The sequence below is a fragment of the Musca vetustissima genome, unplaced genomic scaffold (genome assembly GCF_032173495.1).
Source record: "Musca vetustissima isolate MV318-11 ecotype Yass unplaced genomic scaffold, APGP_CSIRO_Mvet_v1 utg5974, whole genome shotgun sequence".
Classification (NCBI taxonomy): Eukaryota; Metazoa; Arthropoda; class Insecta; order Diptera; family Muscidae; genus Musca; species Musca vetustissima.
In genome coordinates, this window is record NW_026889682.1 from 121,234 (window position 1) to 129,188 (window position 7,955).

Sequence of the window (7,955 nt, forward strand, 5' to 3'; positions counted from 1 at the left end):
TGGACAAGTAAAAGTAATTAGAAGAGCTGTACTGAATATTAGTAATATTTGTAGACGTCTAGTCGGTCAAGGGGGTACAAATATCGCTAAATATTGCCCAATCTCAGACTATCGAACCATAGAAAATTAGATTTTCGTGGAAGTTGTGTAGGGTATCATATGGTCGGCCCCGTCCGACTATACTGCTCCGCTCACTGGTTTTCAATACAAAGGTCTTATATATACGGAGAACTCTCTAGAAACCAAAAACTTTCCTAAAAATATTTTTCAAGGAATATCCTAATATCCGTTTTTGTGAAAAGTTGTTTTCATAATGGCTGATATTTTAATTTTTTCACAAGCGTATCTATTTTGCATATTTGTATGGACTATCACAAGCTTATTTAAAATATTTGTAAGCCGAAATTTATTAAAAAAATATTTATTAAAAGACGATAACAAAATCATTTTAAAAGTACCATTAAAAACTATAACACTTGCATCTTTAAGAAAACATATTATCACAAGAATGTATTTTTAACCAGTAGGAAAGTACAAAAGTCGGACGGGACTGACTTTAGTATACCCTTCACCACTTTTGGGTATATACAACAGATGTTCATATGTACAATATCCTTTACCTGGAATAGACATAGCATCTTTAGAGTACCATTGAAATGGGATCGTACGAAAATAACTGCGTGAAGTACATACATATTTGAACTAAATTGAAACAGCTAAATTGAAACTCTGAAATTAATGAAAAAATTTAATGTCAATTATCGAGAAAAAAATATGTATAAGACATATATATAAATGGATGTTTTTGAGCAACAATATATGGGAGCTATATCTAAATCTAAACCGATTCCAACAAAACTTCGCAGACATAACTTCGGACCTAATTCAGTACGCTGTGCAAAATTTTGTTCCAATCGGCAGAAATTTGACCCTTTGGAGTTCCATTTACATAAAATCGGACGAAACTATATATGGGATTTATATCTAAATCTGAACCGATATTGTAGAAACTTAACACACTTAGCACACATCATTCTGGACTTAATTCAGTACTCTGTGCAAAATTTTGTCTCACTCGGACCAATATTGGGAGTTTGGTGCACCATTTACCTAAAATCGGACGAAACTATATATTGGAGCTATTCTAAATCTGAACCGATTTTAATAGGGTTCGTCCTTGAGCCAAATAAGTGAGCTGTGCCAAATTTCATCCAAATCGGATCATAAATTCGACCTGTACTTTGGTCATAAAAATACATGGACGGACGGACATGTTTAAATCGACTCAGAAAGTAATTCTATGCATATCCGATAAAACTCGATTTTTTAAAATATAAAATCACGGATCATTAAATGGGGGAACTTTCAAAGAGAATTTTTGTTTCAAGCGTGGATTTTTAAAGAATATTTTTTAAGAATATTTTTTCAAGGACCTTTTCTAGGCGTGGATTTTTTAAAGAATATTTTTTCAAGGACCTTTTCTAGGCGTGGATTTTTTAAAGAATATCTTTTCAAGGACCTTTTCTAGGCGTGGCTTTTTTTAAGAATATTTTTTCAAGGATCTTTTCTAGGCGTGGATTTTTTAAAGAATATTTTTTCAAGGATCTTTTCTAGGCGTGGATTTTTTAAAGAATATTTGTTCAAGGACCTTTTCTAGACGTGGATTTTTTAAAGAATATTTGTTCAAGGACCTTTTCTAGACGTGGATTTTTTAAAGAATATTTTTTCGAGGAATCAAACACTTTTGGATTTTTTCAAGGACCTTTTCTAGACGTGGATGTTTTAAAGAATATTTTTTCGAGGACAAACAGTATTTTTTCAAGGACCTTTTCTAGACGTGGATTTTTTAAAGAATATTTTTTCGAGGAATCAAACACGTTTGGATTTTTTCAAGGACCTTTTCTAGACGTGGATTTTTTAAAGAATATTTTTTCGAGGAATCAAACACGTTTGGATTTTTTCAAGGACCTTTTCAAGACGTGGATTTTTTAAAGAATATTTTTTCGAGGAATCAAACACGTGTGGATTTTTTAAAGAATATTTTTTCAAGGACCTTTTCTAGACGTGGGTTTTTTAAAGAATATTTTTTCGAGGAATCAAACACGTGTGGATTTTTTAAAGAATATTTTTTCAATGACCATTCCCACGTGTGGTTTTTTTAAAGAATATTTTTTCAAGGACTCACATAAGGCGTGTTTTTTTTAAAGAATATTTTTTCAAGGAATCAAACAAGTGTGGATTAAAAAAAACAGACGCAGATTTTTACGAAAAATATATTCTAATGTCTATAAAACTAATTGTAAAAATCCTGAAGAAGAATATAAAAATTCTAGAAGATCTTAAGTCCATGAAAGATCTATCCAATGTTCTCTGTTTGTAGAAGACCTGCACCATGATATACTGCCTATAGAGGACATATAGAAATTCTTCTGTATATAAAATTCCAGTAGAAGGACAATTATTGGTATATAACAGACCTTTGACGATTTTTCGATAATAGACAGTCTACAGAAGATATTCTGTCTCTTAAAATTCTTCGTTTTATAGGAGATCTTATATCTACAGAAGTCCTATGGGGTGAGATAAAAAAACTGCAACAAAGTCAAGCGCCATAATTATTACACATTTTTTCAAATTTTATTGCAAAAATGTCGGAAATAGCGTAACATTTTAGAATAAGTTTAGACTTGTTCGAATTGGTCAACATTGGTGCGAATTATGTTGAAGGCCATAAAAACCAATGAAACCATCACACGCTGCCCGAATGTTGTTTTGCGGTATTTTGGCCAATTCCCGGCGAAGCGCTTGGTAGAGGTGATCGACACTTTGGTATTTTTTTAGTGTCAAACTTGCTTTCCATAATACTCCAGACACAATAGTCCAACGGATTTGTATCAGGGAATGTTGGTGGCCATTGTGCGCTGGAAATGAAGCGAGGAACGTCATTTTGTAACCATTCTTGGGTGGCGCGTCCACATTCCTGTTGAAATGTTTGCATGCCCAAGGTTTTAATACAACCTCCAGAATATTTTCGCGATAATGTTCAGCATTTATTCTGATGATATTCGAATAATACGAGCGAAGAGCTACCATGGGCTGTTATGGCGGCCCACACCATTACCATGGCCGGCGCTTGAGATTTGGTGGCCAACCGAAGGTTCACATTTTCAGTTGACCTCTTTGGCAAGTAAATACGATCATTTTGTTTGTTTACAAACTGCTGGACAACGAATGTTTTCTCATCGAGTACAAAATAATTTGAAAAGTTCGGAAACACAAATCTAGTAAATATGCCAGAATTAGATGGCAGTACTTCAAAATCAACATAACAGCCAATCAGAAGTAGGTATTCCTGTTTATCATTTTTACTCGACCAAATTTCTCGAGTAAAAAGTTTACAAAGAGAACGCCATTTTGTTTTGTGCTCTCTTAAATTTGAGTCAATGTTTTACCAGTTTTGTGGGTTGAGCAGCAGTTTTCGAGTAAAAAGTTGCAAAACATGTAAAATTAGTAGATTATTTTAGGTTCTAGAACGGAACTTTAATCAGTTGTCACTGGAAAAATTTTAACAGCTTTCGGACGAGTGGCTTAGAAATGACCCTGTAGTTATCCTGCCTTATAAGATTTCCAGAAGATTTTACGCTCGATGGGTCTTATAGCCATTGAGAAACTTCACGCTTTTGGCCAAAAAGTCCTTGAAAAAATACCTATGCCAAATTTCATCCAAATCGGATCATAAATGCGACCTGTACTTTGTTCACAAAAATACATGGACGGACGGACGGACAGACGGACATGTGTAAATCGACTCAGAAAGTGATTCTATGCATATTCTCAAAAGGAGCCATTGATTGCGTAGCAACGTAAATAATAAAAAAAAGAGAAGAAATAAAAACAAATGGTTTTAAAATTTTTGTCAATATTGACTTGTGGGGTTTTATTTATTGTTTATAATATTATCGGAAATAATATTACCTTTGTTGTAGTGGTGTTGTGTGGACGTAATCCAAGATAGCGAATTAACAATAGTTACAATGTAACTAGCATATATGATGCAAAGCGGCGCTAAAAACTCGTTAGAATTTGACAGTCCTTCAAGCACAAAGCTGTACTTAAGGGTAGTAACAAATTCTAACGTAGACAAATTGTACAACAATTAGCTTAAAATTAATTGGATAGGAATCCAATGAAATATGTGTTTTGAAATTAAACATTGCCGCCAGCGTTGCAACATATAGCTATGTTGCAAAAAAAAGTAAATTAAAATTTAATGCAATATAAATGATAGAAATTAATTTCAATGTATATATATTTAATTCATTTTTTTCAAAAACAATTTATAGTTAATAATAAAAAAATTGGCGCTCGTAAAGCTGCGAAGGCAATTGAAGATTGCCCTCGAGACCAATACAAAATAAAAAAGGGGTTAGTGAAAGCCGGGGTACCGTATAGCGGTTGTCAAAGGCTCACATTGGACATGAACCGGAAATTACCCATCCAAATATGGTGAGCTGGGCCCATGGGAAACCCGGGCTCGAGTATGTTTGGGACTTCATGATTCTCGGGTACACATCAGGGCCGAGTACCATTATAATAGGACCGGATCGGAAAAATTGTGGATCAGCCAACATCATCCCACCATAGTGATCCTTTATGGTTTCGGCCGCGGACTCGGATGGAGAGACAACATGCCGTAAATCCATTACACGAGCCGATAAGAGAAGTCGTTGTGTGCGGTCGTATATTGACTCCAAAGTGATTTGACAATATTGATCTGGCCCCACATTTAAGGGAGTCAGGCGCAGAGATCGGACAAATGATTGGCATATGCGACTATTGCCAGCACAATTATCCAATAGGGCTCGAATTGGAATGCGTCGCTCACCCAGGACCAGTTGTGCAACTAGAGTGGGCCCTAGTGTCACAATGGGCTGAATGGCGAGCATAGGTATGGGATTGTGAATTGGAACAGACGGACCGATCGGACGTGAAACAGCGGACCGACTATTTGACCTAAACGGACGGACTTGGAGTTGTTGGGATTCAGCACGTGATGGGTAGGGGTGCAGAAGGGTGTGGTGTCGCTGCTTGCACTCTTGACATGTGGACTTAATTTTGCACTCTCGCAGAGTGTGAGTTGCGGAAAGGCAATTCGTGCAGCTATTGCGCTTTTCCAACATGCGCATCTTCTTCCCCAGCGACATGGCGATGAAGCGCTTGCATTTGTGTAGCGGATGCCACCGTCGACACAAAATGCAAGATTTGCTTACACTTTTCGAGCCCGTGCTTCCTTTTGTCGCTTGTGAGCCCGGCGAAACCAATTGACTGCCGCTTATAGGTTTGGCGACGGAACCTGACGGTGCAATCTCCATTGGAGGAGCGTCAGAAACCGTGCTCCCGTTACTATCTTCATTAAGTTTATTTGGTGATGCTGACATAGTCTCCTGTACTGGAGCGGCAGCGTTGACCACTTCAATAGTGGTATGCGAAGTGGATGGAGCATCGTTTGTATTGGGAATCGCATCCTTCATGAATTCCTCTGGCTGGTCAGTTACTCCTCTTTCCTCATCTGACATGGGGACATCATCCTCAACATCAGGAAGAGATGCAGCCATCTTACTTAGATTTTCCATTCTGTGAAAAAATAGAGAGGCTACGAATTTAAGAGAGGAAGTGCAATTTTAATTGGTCAAAATGACCAATTTGACTACTGGTCGTCTTACAATACCGTTTTCCGTTTGTAAATCGGCGACACGAACGCGACCGTCGATTCCGGGATAAACTTTTATTACGCGACCTAATTTCCACGCTGTAGGAGGTAATTGCTCATGGCGAATTACTACAATATCGTCCGTTTGCATATCGCGCTCGGGATACTTCCATTTATATCTTTTATGGAGACTTTTGAGATACTCATCTTTCCACCGTAAGCAGAATTGTTGAGTAAGCGCTTTAACTTTACGATACCGATTCACGATATGCAAGGGAGATTCATCAATTATTGGCTCTGGAGGAGCAAGGATAGGAGACCCAATTAAAAAATGACCTGGTGTCAACGCTACAATATTTTCGGGACCGTCATTCATTGGACAAAGAGGCCTAGAATTTAAGCACGCTTCAATTCGAGAGAGTATCGTAGATAACTCTTCAAATGTATATTTACAGCTAGTTGCGTGTTTTCTAAAGTGGAGCTTGAAGCTTTTAACCGCAGCTTCCCAGAGACCACCCATATGTGGAGCTCCAGCTGGAATAAATTTCCATGAAAGTCCTTGGTAACTATATTGTAAACAAACCTTATCTTGACTTTCACGAAGTACCATTTTTAACTCACGCCCTAACTCTCTGGATGCGCCAACAAAATTGGTACCATTATCCGAAAATATAGTCTTAGGGCAACCACGACGAGAAATAAATCTATTAAAGGCGGCCAAAAACGTTGCCGTTGATAAATCTGAGGTGGCTTCCAAATGCACTGCTTTTGTAGAAAAGCAAACAAATACACACACATAACCCTTTGTAATTTTACAACATCGACCTGTAAATGACTTAATATCAAAGGGACCAGCGAAATCTATGCCTGTAGTGGCGAATGGTCTTGTAATGGCTGTTCTCTCCGGAGGTAGAGATGCCATAATTTGGGAACAAGTTCTTTTTTTCTCTAAAATGCAAGGTTTACATTGTCTTACAACTTTACGAATTAAGGAAGTTGCTCGAGGTAGCCAATATTGCATGCGTAACATGCGCAAAACTAACTGAATTCCACCGTGAATGGAAATACTGTGCAACTGTTGTACCAAAAGAGTAGAAAATTTGCAATGGTAAGGTAACAAAATAGGATGTCTTTCGGAATAAGACAGAGTTTGCGATTGAGATAATCGGCCATTGAGTCGCATAACTCCTTTATTGTCTATAAAAGGATTCAATGATAAGAGTGAACTTTTGGAATCTATCGACCTACCATTCAATAAGCAATCATATTCTTCCGCGTAGTGAACCTTCTGCGCTATCATAGCAAGGCGTAACCTAACCATATTTATTTCAGAGGTCGTTGGATATTTTTCTTGGAATGTATGTCGACCTTTATGGGATGGATGAGTTTTATAAAAGAAGCGATAGACCATCGCTATAACGCGTAACGCTTTATCCAAGTTAGAAAAATCTTCTAAAACATCCTGATATTGCGAAAAGAATGATACATGGCACTTGATAGCGCGTTTTTCAATGTCTGTATCGAGTTCAGACGAGTCTTGAATAACCCATGTGGAACTATCCTTACGAAGCCACTGTGGCCCATGCCACCAAATTTGTGACGAAGAAAGCTCTGAAGGCGAAAGCCCTCGACTGCCTAAGTCAGCAGGATTGTCTTCCGATCGAACATGATACCAATTACTCTGACCAACATTTTCATGAATCCTACAAACCCTATTTGCAACAAAAGTGGACCAAGTAGAAGGGGTTTTCTTTAGCCAGGAAAGGACGATCGTAGAATCAGTCCAACAATAAACCTTTTTAAAAACAATATTAATTTCAGCTGCAATGGCTTTGTATAATTCCGAGGCTAAAACTGCACCGCACAATTCTAGTCGAGGGAGCGAAATTGATTTTATGGGTGCTACCTTGGTTTTGCTAGATAAAATATTTGTAAAAATTTCACCATTTGGAGTAATGATACGGATGTATACTACCCCCGCATATGCCTTTTCAGAGGCATCAGAAAAGATATGAAGTTCGGCTTCCACATCAGGAGTATAATTAACCCAACGAGGTATTTGAATTAAATTGACTCCCTGATAAGCATCCCAATCAATCTTATCTAACCATATGCGTTGCATGATAATTTTTGCCACTACAATTACGGGGCTTAACCAGCCTATGGGGTCAAACAATTTTGCGATAGTTGATAAAACTTCCCGTTTTGTATAACTGTTTTTGTGGACCAAAGGTTTAACATTAAA